The sequence below is a fragment of the Eurosta solidaginis genome, chromosome 2, assembly GCF_040869045.1.
Source record: "Eurosta solidaginis isolate ZX-2024a chromosome 2, ASM4086904v1, whole genome shotgun sequence".
In the NCBI taxonomy this organism is placed as follows: Eukaryota; Metazoa; Arthropoda; class Insecta; order Diptera; family Tephritidae; genus Eurosta; species Eurosta solidaginis.
In genome coordinates this window covers 298,087,735-298,106,209 of record NC_090320.1, presented here as the reverse complement: position 1 = coordinate 298,106,209, position 18,475 = coordinate 298,087,735, and positions in this window count along the sequence as shown.

Genomic DNA, 18,475 nt, shown 5'->3' with positions numbered 1-18,475 from the left:
TGCAATAGATGCATACGACATTGTTGCTAGCAGGAATGCGTAAGAATTGTCACCAAGATTTGAACATGCAACATCTAGCATACCGATCAAGTGTAGACGATGTGGCAAGTTATTGAACTTGGTTAAAGAGTAAAGTGCGAGCGGTATTAAAGTGGCATACGCTAAATAGCAGCTATGTTAATGAAAGTAGAATAAAAATTTGTAGCGCTCACTTTTCCAAGCAAGGTTAAGCATAGCAAGGAGAAGATCAATTTGTTTTTGAAGTAAAAATATTTATGAGTGCTTTTTGAATGCATCGAGTGCCAAGAAAAGTCGCTTTGGTGGTATTAACACTGAACTCATCAGAAGTGCTGCTCAGCATACAAAAGAGTAAACCAACAAATAACAGGAAAGGAAGATTAAGTTCGGGTGTAACCGAACATTACATACTCAGTTGAGAGCTATGGTGGCAACACAAGGGAAAATAACCATGTAGGAAAATGAACCTAGGGTAATCCTGGAATGTGTTTGTATGACATATGTATCAAATGAAAGGTATTAAATCTGTTGGATACCGCTAATTTATTTATATATATAATACCACGAACAGTATTCCTGCCAAGATTTCAAGGGTTTTTTATTTCGCCCTGCAGAAATTTTTCATTTCATTCTACTTAATATGGTAGGTGTCACACCCATTTTACAAAGTTTTTTTCTAAAGTTATATTTTGCGTCAATAAACCAATCCAAATACCATGTTTCATCCCTTTTTTCGTAGAATTATGGCATTTTTTTCTTTTTTCGTAATTTTCGATATCGAAAAAGTGGGTGTGGTCATAGTCCGATTTCGGCCATTTTTTATACCAATACAAAGTGAGCTCAGATAAGTACGTGAACTGAGTTTATTAAAGATATATAGATTTTTGCTCAAGTTATCGTGTTAAAGGCCAAGCGGAAGGACAGACGGTCGACTGTGTATAAAAACTGGGCGTGGCTTCAACCAATTTCGCTCTTTTTCACAGAAATAAGTTATCGTCCCAGAATCCAAGCTCCTACCAAATTTCACAAGGATTGGTAAATTTTTGTTGGACTTATGGCATTAAAAGTATCCTAGACAAATTAAATGAAAAAGGGCGGAGCCACGCCCCTTTGGAAATTTTCTTTTATTTTTGCATTTTGTTGCACCATATCATTACTGGAGTTGAATGTTGACATAATTTACTTATATACTGTAAAGATATAAAATTTTTTGTTAAAATTTGACTTAAATTTTTTTTTTTTTAAAGTGGGCGTGGTCGTTCTCCGAATTTGCTAATTTTTTAAGAATACATATAGTAATAGGAGTAACGTTTCTGCCAAATTTCATCATGATATCTTCAACGACTGCCAAATTACAGCTTGCAAACTTTTTAAATTACCTTCTTTTAAAAGTGGGCGATGGCACGCCCATTGTCCAAAATTTTACTAATTTTCTATTCTGCGTCATAAGTTGAACTCACCTACCAAGTTTCGTCGCTTTATTTGTCTTTTGTAATGAATTATCGCACTTTTTCGGTTTTTCGAAATTTTCGATATCGAAAAAGTGGGCGTGGTTATAGTCCGATATTGTTCATTTTAAAAAGCGATCTGAGATGAGTTGTCAGGAACCTACGTACCAAATTTCATCAAGATACCTCAAAATTTACTCAAGTTATCGTGTTAACGGACGGACGGACGGACATGTCTCAATCAAATTTTTTATCGATCCTGATGATTTTGATATATGAAAGTCTATATCTATCTCGATTCCTTTATACCTGTACAACCAAACGTTATCCAATCAAAGTTAATATACTCTGTGAGCTCTGCTCAACTGAGTATAAAAAAGAAACTTAAAAGTAAATTGAGTTCAACCTGATTTGGTGCCCGCTGACACTTAACCACTCAGCCTCCATATGAAGTGACTGCGCATGCGCCGCCTTAAATCTTATCAAATATCGTATATCCCGTGCGACAACAACAAATATGTGTACAAATTTGTGTAGTCACAATGCGATAGCAACCCAATGATGGTTGGCAAAATAACAACAACAAATATGACACGCACATAGTGATCATGACAACAAATAAACTACCGCTTGACATTTGACAGTGTTGGGAAATCAAAAACTTTCAATGGACAAGGGGATAATGTAAGCGAGCGACACTTGTGGCAAGAATGAAATGAACGCTATCGCCAAAGCACGGTGCACCACCTACAACAACAGGCGTTGTTAAATGCAGCTAAAACGTCAGCGTTGTTGTTGTTACTGCTGCTGCCATTCGCGATGATGGGCAGACACTTTATGGGACTTTTGTAGGCAACCAAAAGTTAAGTCAAGCAAAAGTTCTCCATTATTATACTCAGTTGAGCATAGCTCACAGAGTATATTAAGTTTGAGTGGATAACGGTTGGTTGTACATATATAAAGGAATCGAGATAGATATATATTCTATATATCAAAATAATCAGGATCCAAAAAAAATTTGATTGAGCCATGTCCGTCCGTCCGTCCAACCGTTAACACGATAACTTGAGTAAATTTTGAGGTATCTTGATGAAATTTGGTATGTAGGTTCCTGAGCACTCATCTCAGATCGCTATTTAAAATGAACGATATCGGACTATAACCACGCCCACTTTTTCGATATCGAAAATTTCGAAAAACCGAATATTCAATACAAAAGAGAGATAAAGCGACGAAATTTGGTAGATGAGTTGAGCTTCTGACGCAGAATAGAAAATTAGTAAAATTTTGGACAATGGGCGTGGCACCGCCCACTTTTAAAAGAAGGTAATTTAAAACATTTGCAAGCAGTAATTTGGCAGTCGTTGAAGATATCATGATGAAATTTGGCAGGCACGTTACTCCTATTACTATATGTACGCTTAATAAAAATTAGCAAAATCGGAGAAAGACCACGCCCACTTTTAAAAAAAATTTTTTTTTAAGTAAAATTTTAACAAAAAATTTAATATCTTTACAGTGTATAAGTAAATTATGTAAACATTCAACTCCAGTAATGATATAGTGCAACAAAATACAAAAATAGAAGAAAATTTCAAAATGGGCGTGGCTCCGCCCTTTTTCATTTAATTTGTCTAGGATATTTTAACGCCATAAGTCGAACAAAAATTAACCAATCCTTTTGAAATTTGGTAGGGGCATAGATTTTATGACGATAACTCTTTTCTGTGGAAATGGGCGAAATCGGCTGACGCCACGCCCAGTTTTTATACACAGTCGTCCGTCTGTCCTTCCGCATGGCCGTTAACACGATAACTTGAGCAAAAATCGACATATCTTTAATGAACTTAGTTCACGTGCTTACTTTAATTCACTTTATCTTGGTATGAAAAATGAACGAAATCCGACTATGACCACGCCCACTTTTTCGATATAGAAAATTACGAAAAATGAAAAAAATGCCATAATTTTATACCAAATACGAAAAAAGGGATGAAACATGGTAAGGTAATTGGATTGTTTTATTGAAGCGAAATATAACTTTAGAAAAAACCTTATAAAATGGTTGTGACACCTACCATATTAAGTAGAAGATTAAGTAGAAGAAAATGAAAAAGTTCTGCAGGGCGAAATAAAAAACCCTTAAAATCTTGGCAGGTATTACATATATAAATAAATTAGCGGTATCCAACAGATGATGTTCTGGGTCACCCTGGTCCACATTTTGGTCGATATCTGGAAAACGCCTTTACATATACAACTACCACCACTCCCTTTTAAAACTCTCATTAATACCTTTAATTTGATACCCATATTGTACAAACACATTCTGGAGTCACCCCTGGCCCACCTTTACGACGATATCTCGAAACGGCGTCCACCTATGGAACTAAGGATTATAATAAAAAAAATAAATGTAAGGCGCGATAACCTCCGAAGAGATCTAAGGCCGAGCTTCTCTTCCAATTTGCGTCGTGCTCCTCTTGATTCTTCCCTACAAATTGGCCGGACGGGACCTACATGTTTTATGCCGACTCCGAACGGCATCTGCAAGGCAGATGAGTTTTCACTAAGAGCTTTTCATGGCAGAAATACAATCGGAGCGCTTGCCAGACACTGCCGAGGGGCGACCCCGCTTAGAAAAATTTTCTTCTAATTGAAAAATCTTATTTCTAAAATTTTGATGTTGCTTTGCCCGGGAGTTGAACCCAGGGCATACGGTGTGATAGGCGGAGCACGCTACCATCATACCACGGTGGCCGCCACTAAGGATTACTCCCTTTTAAAATACTCATTAACACCTTTCTTTTGATACCCATATTGTACAAACAAATTCTAGAGTACCCCCTGGTCCACTTTTAGGGCGATATTTCGAAAATGCGACCACCTATACAACAACCACCACTCCCTTTTAAAACCCTCATTAATACAACAACCACCACTCCCGTTTAAAACCCCCATTAATACCTTTAATTTGATACCCATATCGTACAAACGCATTCTAGAGTCAACCCTGATCCACCTTTATGGCTATATCCCTAAATGGCGTCCACCTATAGAAATATGGCCCACTCCCTCATAAAATACTCTTTAATACCTTGCATTTGATACTCATGTCATACAAACACATTCCAAGCTTTCACTCGGTTCATTTTCCTACATGGTTATTTTCCCTTATGTTGTCACCATAGCTCTCAACTGAGTATGTAATGTTCGGTTACACCCGAACTTAACCTTCCTTACTTGTTTTTTCTTACATTTGCAAGTTTATGAGTCTGTGTGTGTATGTGTGTGTGTGTATGTTAACGCGTATATTTGTGATTCGCAACGCTTGTCACCACAAATGTATGTATTCATTTCCAAAGGGAATAACTTATGTACGCTTCGGGTACAATAAATTCTTTTGCAGAAAATGTCAATTAGGCGTGCGAGTGCGATTTCGAAGCGAGATTTTTGCACTGTAACACTTAACAAACATATATATATATATACAAAATAACAAATCAACAACAACTCAACAACAAATCAACAACAAAAAAAGTATAGCATATGTATATGAAAGAACACTAACAACCATAAGCAACATTTTCTGCTATCCAATCCCACAATACCAATCGATTGGTGTACTTATATTTGTATGATTGTGATTTGTTGTTGGCTGTAAGTGTCATACATTGTGTTGTTGCGGTTGTAAGTAGGTACGAAAATGTTGCTTCTGCTGTTACCTCTATGTGATAGTGTTGTTTGAGGTATTACTTTGTCTGGTCGGTTGGTCGCACCGAGGCACAGGCACACTGCACCGTAAATGTTTTTACATACATTTAAGGAAGTGCAGCTGGCGTTTTATTTAAGTTTGGTTATTCTTGAGACTTCTAATAATATAATACTGTGGGTACAATATTTTCTGTTAATACGGTGGGAGAAATTATTTGGATGCTGAATCGAATTTTTATTAAATGTCATTATATTTAACTAAAGAAAGATTAATTGAACTACTTGCACCAAATATATTTATTTAGTTTAAACAAATGTTAGGTATTTACAGAAAAAAGGAAAAACGTGAATAATATGGTTTGGAATTCATTGTCTGCACGAGAAAATGAACTATCTATTTTTACTTCATTCCCTATATGTCTCTCCTCTTATTCTTTCTCTTCCTCTTTTTTCTTCTTCTTGTTATTTTTCACCCTTTTCTGCTTCTTCTTGTAGTAATAGAAACACTCTCCAAAGTTTTTGGGGAGTATTATAGGTAATGATGATCCTTTGTCGGATATTCATCCTGTAGGTTCCGAAACTGATCACCAATGAAGTACAAGCACGTCCAAGTTGGGAACAATTTGAAATAATAAAGTTGAACCTGCTAGATCTGTGTATTTAAGTAGCCACTTCTGACAGACAAGACTACCGCGGAAATATTTTAAGCTTCTTAACCCGCTGGAGGACCAATGCTGATTTGGGGGAAAAAGCTCCCTATAGGAATCACATGTAATGTTCAATTAGTTTGTTACCCTTTCATAAGAATGTTGCCAAATACTCAGTTTTATGGTTTCAAACCTACTATATGAAGTTTCTTTCCAACCAAACAAATCATCCAACGTGACCACATACACACTTCTCACTTGGCCAGTTTATACTTTTACTAGGTTTTTAAATCTTTTTATCCCTCTGAGATGAAAGTGCGAACAGAAGATAGTAAGGAGAAGAACCTAGAGAGGGTGAGGCAACTCAAAAAAAATATAGGGAAATTGAGGGAGACGGAGTTGAAGAGCGAAAAATTGAGGTAAAGGAATGAAGATTAGAGACAGGAATCAAATATGAAGATGAGGAAGGAGAGGAAAAAATATATAAATTGTTTCTATGCATAAGCTACAGTATGACGAATGCCTCTATTTAGTGGGAAATTAGATGCATAACACAAAGGAATATTATGGGACAGTAGAACGTCTCAATTGTAATTTATTTAAAGGTGAATGTGATTTCAAAAATAGTAACTTTGTTAGTGTCATAGAACTTCGAAGTGGTTTATGAAAACAAATATATCGAGTGGAGGTAAGAGTAGGGATGGGAGTGGTAGTGGGAGTGGCAATGGGAATGGGAGTGGAAGGAAGATAATAATGGGATGGAAATTGAAACGGGTAAGTGAAGCTTAATTTTAAAATGTAGGCAGACCAATTTTCTGGCAGAAGAAAGTCTATATGGTTCGGATAGGTTGAACTAGCCGGTCCGTGAGGACCCCACATAGACTGAATGAGCCCGTAGTTTGTTTTAACGACCAAACCGAAAAGCCCTATCAAAAACCAAGACCTATGTTGTAAAATAACGCCGTCCTCTTGGCAAATACTAGAAGCTTTCTAGGACTTAAGTCACTTACTGCTTCTAGATCTGACAGCTGTATCACTGCTAATAGCTGAAGTCTTGGCTTGGCAAGCGCAGGACACAAGCAGAAAACGTGCTCGATCGTTTCCTCCTCCAATCCGCACTTTCTACATCTGCTATTACTGACCAAGCCTAGTTTAAACGCATGTGACGCCAGAAGGCAGTGTCCAGTCAGAATAGCCGTCTTGAGTATACAGTCCTCGTCTTCATGGCAATCTAGCATATGTATACATTTTATTAGTGTTTAAATTGATTGCTTCTTGTCGATTAAATGAACCTTAATTCTAAAATATAAAAAGACGTAAAAATATTGAGTCAGGTATATTTAAAAGCACACATGTTCTAAAGGGGACGCTTTTGAAAAACACAGAATTACAAAGCTATTTAAATTTAATGTGTTTGAATTTCATTTATGTACAATTAACTAACTCATTATATATGTATGCATACATAAATATGTACTAATATTAATATAATTTACATGCCAATTGGCTACACTCACATGCCTGGGAACTAAATAAATAGGCAACATCTTAAAGCCGTTGAACTAATTAGCCAAATATAAATGAGAGCATAAGTGCTGACTAACAAACTTTCAGCTTAATACACCAACCACAGCAACAGCAAAAGCAAAACGATCATAGAAATCCCAAAACATTATCGGCATCGCAATCATCGACAAACAACACCTCTAGCAAACGACTATCGCAACAACATCATCAGCAACACCTTTCATATATGTTTGAATTGTTGTTGTCTTTTTTCAGCTAATAGCTCTAATTTACTTATGCTTGTAACAATTCGTTACGCATTATCAGTGTGTGGCAGGCAGTTGCGTTGGCCATCGTCATCGTCATCGTTGGCGGCCACACCACTGGCCGTTTGTTTAAGCTTCACTTCATAACTGCCCTTACTGCCCTGTGGCAACTCATTAGAGTGCGCTGCGTGAATGGTGATAATGCTTTTAAAACCGCCCAGCAAACAATGAAGTAAACAACCTGTTACTGTCACACAAACAACACACAGCACTGTGCCAAGCCGACAGACCCAACAAATAATCAGTTTCATCATCAACTGTTTCATCAATTTTCGACGAGCCACTCCCTGTTGATTGCTGTAGGTCCATGCGAGTTGATATGTTTGTACGTATAATAGGGCGGTAGATAATAAACGAACAATGGCAGTGGCTACTGTTGCATTGAACCTCTTTTGATCTCGTTTCTTCGGTTTGATTTAAACAGAAATGGCAACCTTGAAATGTATGAAATTCAGTTAAATTTAATTGGGGAGCTTTTTTGGGACTGTTTGACAAAGGGGAGGCACCCACACACACACATTGTATTAAACTACATTTTGGAGAGTGAGTTTGAAGGAAGGGATTTCTTTTTACATCTAAACAAAACTTTTCAAAAGATATTATAGCTTTAGAGTCAATTTCAGTGCTGAGTGCCTGCCTCATTATGGGTCAATATCTAAACAGCCTTTTGAGGATCATAAATCGTAGCCGTGACTTTGATGTTTTCATCATAGAGAGCACATATCTCGGCAATTAGACTTTGGAGATATGCATTTTAAGAAATGTTCTAAAAAATTAATAAATGTTACAAATACATAAAAACCAACTACCAATAAAGAAGACAGAGAAATTCTGGGTGAAAGTCGGCATCTTATTCGCGCTTTTGTCGCATTACTTCCTGGAGGAACTCGTAAAAAGAAGGAGTGAGTACCAAGTACTCGTAAAGTTCGATTTTTGAACCTATTTGTGTACGTCTAGGAAACGGATTTTCTTTAGTTAACAGGAGCTCGCCTAGGAGTTGAAGTGGAATCAAGACAGAGTAGCAATACCCTAAAGATACTTTTTGAGAAGAGACCCGCCGCTTCTTATCTGCAACAACCAATACCGACAAGTTATTCTATTATAGGATTATTATCGACAGAGGTATATTATCCAAGAGCTAACGGTTTTTCAGTCATCGGCTTTTCCGACTTTCTTACCGGGTAGTTATCCACGTGTTGCCGACGTTTCATCGATTTTGTATTGAAGGTTTATCGGTGTCTGTTTCACAACAACGCATCTAGCCGCCTATAAAAAATTGGTAACACAATGATAATAAGTCAATAACTTTACGATATCAACTTTTGGTCACTTTTCGATAACTTTTCTATAAATAATCGATAGATTTTTAATAATGTGATCACTTTTCGATAACGTATACATAACAATAGAGAATTTTTTGATAAAAAATCGATACATTTTCGATAAAGGCCCGATTACTTGTTGATAAAAAACAGTAGCTCATTGAAAACCGGCTCGCGATGCAAAAAAATGGAAAATTTTAATAGTTGCAAAAAACTAATGCAAAAGTTTGTAAATTTTTTATATATATATATTTTTTTTTTAATTCAGTAGAAATTCGGATAAAATCATTCAAATTTTGTTTGTACATTGAAATTTGCTATTGAAAAAAAGAATGCAAGAAAAGGGCAAAATTTCGTTACCTGTCTCAGAGCAATCCGTTCGTATTCAGTCAATACTTTTGCACAGATATGGTACATCACAACGACAACATTTTCACTATCTTTGGTGGGCTTTGGACATATCAGCTTTTTCGATTGAAAACACTTAACTTGGAAAGCCTATGATGAATAACATATTGTGGCGAATATTCGAAGTTTCAATACGTCACTATGCCGCTAGTAATAAATGCTGGACAACAGCAACAGCAAGGCAAGCAGATGAAATAGAAAACAGTCATACACATACATGTTCGTAGAAGATAACAGAGAATATGGGATGCTGAGATGTGAAGCACATATTATTCAGAAGAAGGCAACATTCAAAATGAGATACAGAAACAAGCAATAAGTAAGCAACTATTCGAGAAGGCTGTACGTGAAAAGTCTAGATCCTGGGAAAAATAGGCGAACGTGACAGCTGAGAGTATAAAAGGAGCGCAGACTAGGTAATAATCAATCCTTTTATTTTAAAACGTGATAAATGAAGTACGCGAGTAATTTTGTTGTGAAATACTACTATGGTAATACTGCTGTAAATAAGGAACATTTTGCCTTACTGAATATTTTAGTTATTTATACGAATGTTAAGTGATTCGAATGAAAACAAAGGTGCAGAGTAGTCAACAACTCCCTAAAACTCGCTGCAATTTTCTGCAAAGTGAGCCTTTTTATTAAGGCTCAACTTTTCTCTTACGACAGCTTATACATTTATAATAGACTGACTTGGTCCCCACACCAAAATAAAAGAGTCGCAAAAGTCCGCCCCTAAATTTGAAGCTTATGTTGAGAAGGTTCCCAAAGTTTTTTTATCCTTCCAAAGCGACCGATATTTTTTTTCATTTTTATTTTTTTGTAACTTGGTTACTTGACATCCGATTTTTGAAATTGACGCCTTTTTGAGCTCTGCTCTCGTTTCACATACTCGTTTTTTCATAGATTGATGAAAATAAAATCATACATACGGAATTACAAATGGTTTGGCAGGCAAGAAAATTACTTTAGAGCTCAAACAGCCATTAGAAGGAATTTGAGAGATACTTAAGCCAAAACTGTGACAAATAAAGTTCAAAAATCAGATGTCAAATAACACAGTTTCAATAATAAAACCGTTTCGGCTATATTTCCAAGGATCAATTAATTTTTTTAATTTCTTTGGTGTTCTCAACGTAAGCTTAAAATTTAGTGGCGGATCTTTACAAATTTTGTTTTCGACCCAGTCTAATGTCTATGAAAGAACCCAAATCTCTCCCTTTTTGCAAAAATTTTTATTTTTGGTTTATTGGGTTACAAAGAAAAAAATGGGTTCACCCACGAGTACACATATACATACGTCATTGTCGATGTCTCTGACGAAATTTTAGAGTATATGCTGGTTCGTGCATTAATTATTATGTATGTGCATATGTACACATATGAACATCTACCTACTTGCTTCACTTAAAATCAAAGGCTGCCGCCGCTTCTTCAGTTTAGTTTGGTCTTTCCTCAATCTTTTACCGCAAATTTTTTTTCTAATTCCAATTTTTCATCATCTGCTACCGCAAAATTTATTTTGTAGAACGCCTTTTAATATAAACTTCAACATCGTTGCTCAGTTCTTTAGTCAATCAAATTATCGGCAAATGTTTCTGTTGTTATTGTTGTTAAATTTTCGAATCTTGTTAGCAAATAAACACAACGAATCAATGTTGATCTTATTTGTACATTTTTCTGCGAACAATGTTTTTGATACCTTCTTACGAGAAGAGCTTAAATTAAAAGCAGCAGAAAAACAAAAAAATAATTAGCAGCATATTTAAATCGTTCAGTCCTTGGTTAATTTGTAATGTGTGCCTGTGTTGTTATTGCTTTTCTGCTGGAGTGTGGATGTTCTTCAATATCTTTTTATACCTTTCATGAGACTAAAATGGTATATTAAGTTTTGTCACGAATCTCAAAACTGTAAGTCCTTAAAGGAGAAGAGATAGACCCACCAATAAGTCTACCGAATTGATGAGGATGTCGATCTGAGTTGATTTGGCCATGTCCGTCTGTCCTTCCGTCCGTATGTCGGAACGCAAACTAGTACCTCAATTTTTGAGATATTTGGATGAAATTTTGTCAGCGAGTATATATTGGTGTCAGATTAGACATTTGTCGGAATCGACCGGATCGGACCATTATACCAAATATACCCCATACAATCGATTTTTCAGAAATGAGGTTTTTTTGTGATTTATTAGTTAGAAAATAGAAAAAAAATCGTTGAGATCGGTCGTATATATATTATATTCTCCATTGTCTGTAAAAATCGAAGAGGTTGGTCGTATATATAGTGTATACCACATTGTCTAAAATAAATTGAAGAGATCGATCGTATGTATAGTATGTACTCTATCTAAATCGTCATTTTATATATATAAAATATATATAAAATATATATATATACCCCATTGTCTTGAAATAATCAAAGAGACCGGTGGTGTATATAGTATATACCCCATTGTCTGAAAAAATCGAAGATATCGGTCGATAAATAATACCATATTGTTTGAAAAAAATCGAAGCGATCGGTCGTATATATAGTATATACCACATTATCTGAAAAAGCTCGAAGTAATCGCCCATATATTTAGTATATAGCCTATGTAGAACATAGAAGCTTCAAATTTCATCAGATATTTACGTATACGTCATACATTGTTCAAATAAGTGATTCATGGTCACAGCTATTTCATACAGACCACAAAACATTTGAAATTTGTATCCTCATACAAAGTACGTTCCTATTTTTTATATTATATTGTGACGAATATTAGCATCACTAAGCCGATACTAAGCAGCCACTCGTATGTACGTAAACAATTAAACATCATGTACACACATATATACAAGACAACGGAGAGATACTCACCATCAGCCGAAGTAGTACTCACATATACACACGCATATGGCTATAAACAACAAATATACATGTAAATGGTGGTAACCAAGCATAAGGTTCATGAAATTACTAGACTTTAGTAGAAATGGGTAATCAAGGAAACCGAGAGTATAAAAGCGGCGCAAGCTGAGGCATGACTTTTGATTTAAGCACGCTATTGGTTGTGAAGTATTAGTGTTATTGTGAAGTACTCTCAAAGTAGTCTAATAAAGACCCTTTTGCATTATTGAATATCGGAGTTATTTATTCAACTGTTTAGCGGTTAGATCGTTAGAAGAAGGTTTGGAATAAGCGGAATTTCCCAAAATTCGTTACAATATTTATCTAAAAAGTCGCATAAGTATGCACATATGTTCTTTATATATTACATATTATTACGAATTTTGGGGATGTCTGACAATTATGCACAGTCTGCTTACGTTCAAATCGCTGAACTTCCGAGTAAGTAACTCCAATATTCAGTATTTAAAAATGATATTTATTTAGACTACTTTGGGAGTAGTACTTCACAATAACACTAATAATTCACGACCAATAGCGTATTGCAATCAAACTGATTTGTTATTCCCCAGCTTGCGCTGCTTTTGTACCCTCTGTTGCCTCGTTCGCATATTTCTCCAAAGGTCTAGGCGTTTCACCTTCAAGAAAATTGTATCTCGTGCCTTGTTCTTTACTTACATGCGCGTGTATGTGTGAGTAAGAACTTCGGCTGATAACTACAAGTGTGTGTGCGAGATATCTCCTCATTGTCTTGTACATAAGTGTGGCTGCTTGCTGTTTTTGTTGTTGTGATTATTTACCAACAGCATAGTGACGTTAACATTCGCCACAATATCTTTTACAGTTGATTACACAGGCCTGCAAAAATAGGTTTTTTTTGTTTTTTATTTTGGACCAGGAAGTCATTTCCAACGTATTTATGTGCGCTAAATCCGAATCCGTCCTCATATTTAGCCAACCACGTCAGGAGTTTGAGATATCCTAACCTAAGGGTTCGAAAAACGTTGTTTTTAGCATTATTAGATTTTATTTTGTAATAACAGGAAATTTTTTTGTGCAAATCTGCTTACAGTATCTTTGAGAACAACTCTTCCCCCACAAAATCCATTTTCGGACGCCTCAATTCGATTTTTTTCCCGAGATATGGTCAATTCCGATTGCAAGAGAAATACGTGACCCAAAGTGTTAGCGGCCACCTCATGATATGTGACTTCGGCTACAAACCCCAACTTGAATTGACCATATCTCGGGGAAAAAAAAAATTGAATAGAGGCGTTCGAAAATGGATTTTGTGGGGAAAGAGTTGTTCTCAAGATACTGTAATCAGATTTGCTCAAAAAAATTTCCTATTCTTAAAATATAAACTTAAAAACTGCTAAAAACTGCTAAAAACAGCGCTTTTCGCACCTTTAGGTTAGGATATCTCAAAAACCTGACGGACTGCTGGACCAAATCTGAGGACGGATTTGGACTCAGCACGCAGAAATACGTTAGAAATGACTTCCTTATCCGAAACATAACAACTTGCAGGCCTGTGTTATTCAGAAATTACGGATGGCCAGTACAACACTACCCCTACACTCCAGGACTACTGGAAAAATTATTCGCATTATATTTCATCATGAAAGTTAACAGACCTTCGGCACAGCCGAAGACAGCACCATACTTACTTGCTATCTTATGTGATTGTTAATTTTTAATAACATTTTTTTATATCTGTTCTTCCTCGAATTATGAATATTAATTTATAACCTACTGCTCTGGCCAGTTCGCATCTATTATGGATCATCACTTCGCTTAATTATTCCATGAGAACTTTGTAGCGTTAAGTTGTTCAGCTGCTTTGGTTTTGTTTTTAAATCTAAATTTATTTTAATTTTTAATCTGCCATAACTGGATCAATAATGTTTTTTAGTCCACTGTGTTATCACACTGTTAAGCTTTGTTCTAGTAAAGTTTCATATCGTAATGGGATATTAATAATGACAATAAAAATTAAGGAAGTCTAAGTTCGGGCGAAATGGAACATTATATACCCAGTCGCGTGCTCTCATACATAAGTATAATAAGAATACATTTAAAAAGAAATGTTATGAGCATTATTGATATGAAAGCCTAAACACACTACCTATGCAAATGCTAATATCGTCTTCGTAAGCAGCCTCTAAAACATTGGCCGACCAAAAGTTGCACCAGTCGCTTTTTTGTTGCGCTTATTTACGCCAGTTAATATCGCCCAGGAAAAATTGTCTTCGACCTGGTCTTTACAGTGGAGTGGGGCTCAACCTCTTCCTCTTCTTCCGAAGACTGCCTCCGGCTAACTTCTTAGACGAAGCATAACCTTCCATTCACATAACATGGCGTAGCCAGTGTAGTCGCTGCATTTTAGTTCGTTACATTTACGAAAACATTTACGAAATGCCTTAGAGATAAGTTCCCACAGCTCCTGAATTCCATCGGGTTGGCTTGTGGTCTCAGAGAGCAGGTGTGAATATTTGCTGCTGAGCCGCTGACCGCAACACCTTCCGCACTTTCTCACAGCCTCACTGAATTTATGTTATAAAACACTTTTTATCGATTTTGAACCACGCCTACTACCCATGAATTACGTGGTACTGAACAGCTTAGCTTCAAGATACTATAACTGAATCTAATTTGTTTAAGATCTATTTTTTTACATATAAGCTTCAGCATTGGGCTACCTAAGAAATTTGAATAAAACGTGACTTTAAAATAGTTCATATCTTTTCCTCAACAGACACTTGTATTTGTTAATGCTTACAAGTACTATATATGCACACATGTATTTTAGATATGTATGAACATATGTGTATAAGCTTTTGTTGGCTACCTGAAATTTCGCGGCATGCAACACGCCAACACACACACACACACATACATCTTGACTACCCACTGCTGTTTCATGTGTGCATATATTTTTATATAGGAACAAAAGCGTTAAGAACGCGCCGCTGCAAATCGACTATCGGTAGCTGTCATCCACCAGCCGCCATACGCCAACTGCCAACTGTGGCATCCTGCTGAGCTTCGTAAGCCAGGTTGCTATTAAAGCTGCTTCTGGCGGTTTGACATGACTCTGCGCGTCGGCGCATACGCTTGGTCATTTCATATGAAGAAAAAATTTTTCATCTAACGTTAGCAATCTGCACTTGTGCCGCCATACTGCCATTGAACTTACTCACTCACACTCAGTCGGTCGTTTAGTCCATTTGTGCGCGATTGCTATAATAAAGGTAGGCGCTGAGTGCACACGTCATCATCGGGTGCAGCTGCGGGCCTAGATTCGCACCCAGCGATATCCTCTTCATTATTGCTGATGCAAAGTGGCGACAAAATTAAATGCATACAACTGTATAGATGTGTATGTGTGTATGTGCAATTGTTAATAGTTCGAGTCAAATGGATATGTGTGTCGCTGCTCTGTGTGGGTTTTCCGTTATCGCTTTTGATTTAATTTTAAAGCTTCTGCCCATTCATTGCATCCAACTTTGCCGCAGCCTCCAAACTTTTTTTTTTTTGGATTTTGGTGAAATCCACTGTTGCCCTGTTGCCCAAACTGCCACATACATATGTATGCACATATTTGAAAGAGCATATTAGATACCTCATGCATTGTTGGTATGCCCAGCTGCTGTCCGTTACATATGTTGATGTGATCATGTAAATTAGTGCACGCTTCACAGTTTCAACTGTGAAAATTTGAAAATTCGCAATCCCAAACGTTAGCTTTGGAAAGTTCTTACTTATTTAGGTAATGTCTTTCATCGGGCTCGGCTAGGATTTGAACTTCACGCTGTTACACCATATGCAAATATATAGTTCCATGTACACACACAAACATATAAAGATATTTCTTGTTGCTTGGTATGTAAATAGTACAAACGGTAGTAAAAATTCAAAATCAAGTAAAGCAGTTGCCACTGATATTCTTTGATGATATGTTAAAGCGCCGTTTTGTAGTTAATAAAAGCAAAGCGATTGTCGTCACTCGGTGTGTAGGAAAAGATGATAAAAACAACAAAAATGAATGCATGGAAATTCGTTTGATGGCTTAACACACAAGTGCATATACTAAATCTGGTCCACTAGTTTAATAGCTGGCAGGCACATTTTACAATTTTTAAAGCAAATTAACTTTTCAACATAAGACATGTATGTATGTAGCTGTGTAACATATGTTCATGTGTATGGATATGATTTCAAGATTTTCAGAGGTAAAAAGGTGTTTTTATGAGAGGGAGTGGGAGCGAGAGTGAGAGTAGGAGTGGTGTGCAAGTGGGAATAGGAGTGGGAATACGCCTGCGAGTAGGAGTGCATCTTTAACACCGGCACTACGCCAACATTTATATTTTCTAGTTCGGATAGATGTAAAAAGGTGCATTTATGAGAGGGAGTGGGAGCGAAAGTGAGAGTAGGAGTGGTGTGAAACTGGGAATAGGAGTAGGAGTACGCGTGCGAGTAGAAGTGCATCTGTAACACCGGCACTACGCCAACATTTATATTTTCTAGTTCGGATAGATGTAAAAAGGTGCATTTATGAGAGGGAGTGGGAGCGAGAGTGAAAGTAGGAGTGGTGTGCAAGTGGGAATAGGAGTGGGAGTACGAGTGGGAGTTGGAGTACATCTGTAACACCGGCACTACGCCAACATTTATATTTCATATTTCGAATAGGTTTCGAGCTGGGAAGAAGTCCTAGATCTTCTAAATCTGTCAACTGAAGCTGGTTCAGCGTTGGTCGAAAACTGGGGAGTGTCTCACAAAGCTTCTCTCCGAACCACCGCTGGAACCCTATAAGAACTAATTAGGATAAATTTGTTAGGCTTACAACTCCAGCATTAAAGTGGAGCGACTACTCCAATATCACCTGCGCGCAAGAGTTAAATGAGGTAGTAGGTAAGTTCGAGCTCGTCGTAAAAACTTCATGCAATAAACTTACTCCAGTAAATATTCGTAAAAAAAAGATCGCAACCTGGTGGAGTGGGCATTTTTGAAAACTGAGAATAGTAGTAAAAAAAGTATTCAATGAATGTCATGCTACCAAATACTGGCAGAAATACAGGATCCGCTCAAGCAATACAAAAGAGCGATACTTGCTACACGTATCGGCGGTGTCCTGGCAGTCCTCCATAGAAAAAACTAGGGAGTCATCGAATCTGAGCAAAATTCTGTGCAAATACCACTTCCTAAGAGGAAGGGACAGATTTTGGACAAACTCCGCAGGAGACTCCCTGAACAATGGGATGCGATTACACATCAGTAAAAGAACCAAACAGCATGAGCTCTCTGTTGTTTTTGTTATTGTTGCTGTAGCGATGTTGATTGTCCTTTACCGGACGTGGATCCGGTACGTTCCGGAAACAAGCGCCATAAAGGTACTCGCCCGACCATCTTGGGCACGATTTGGTATGACCCCATGGAATCTTCTCGGCCATACCGCCCTCCCACCCCCTAGATCCTTCAGGAGTTTGGGGTCGCCAGAACCTCGACTGTTAATGGAACAGGACTCTCCACGGGTAGGTGAGGTTGACAATTGGGTTGGAGAAGCTATATATTGAGCTGGCAACCCCTTGAGAGGGGTTGCGCAACACAACCCCATGAATCAATTTCATATTATAGTCGCTTCTTACGGCAGACATACCTACCGCAGGTATATTCTAAGCCCCCTAACCCGCTGGAGCAATGAGATCTCTGTCTTAAGAGAGTGCACTGGCTATGATAACCGACAGGGAAAATATACGATTTACAATCAGCCTTGGGAATAGGAGAACTCCAGGGTACGGTTATTTCCGCACTAATTTTGGTTGTTGCACTGAACGATGTACTTATTGAACTCAACAGAATGGAGTAAAGATACTGGCATAGTCTCGGATTGTTCCCCTCAAGTTAAAGTTGTGTTAAATCCTATGGAGTTCGCTGAGCACTTTACTTACTTGGGTTACAGGGAAAGGACTCAATATCAACCCAAGCAAGGCAGAACTAAAACTCTTCAATAACAGATCCAAAATACTTCAGTTTCGCAAAGTACCTAGGCGTCGAAATAGACTCCAAGTTACACTGGAAAGTCATTATTGATAGAAGAGTGGAGAAGGCATACAAAGGACAAAGCTTATGATGTGGCTGGGGTCACAGGTTCACCGAAGACGCAGAAGTGATGGCAGATACAAAATTTTAC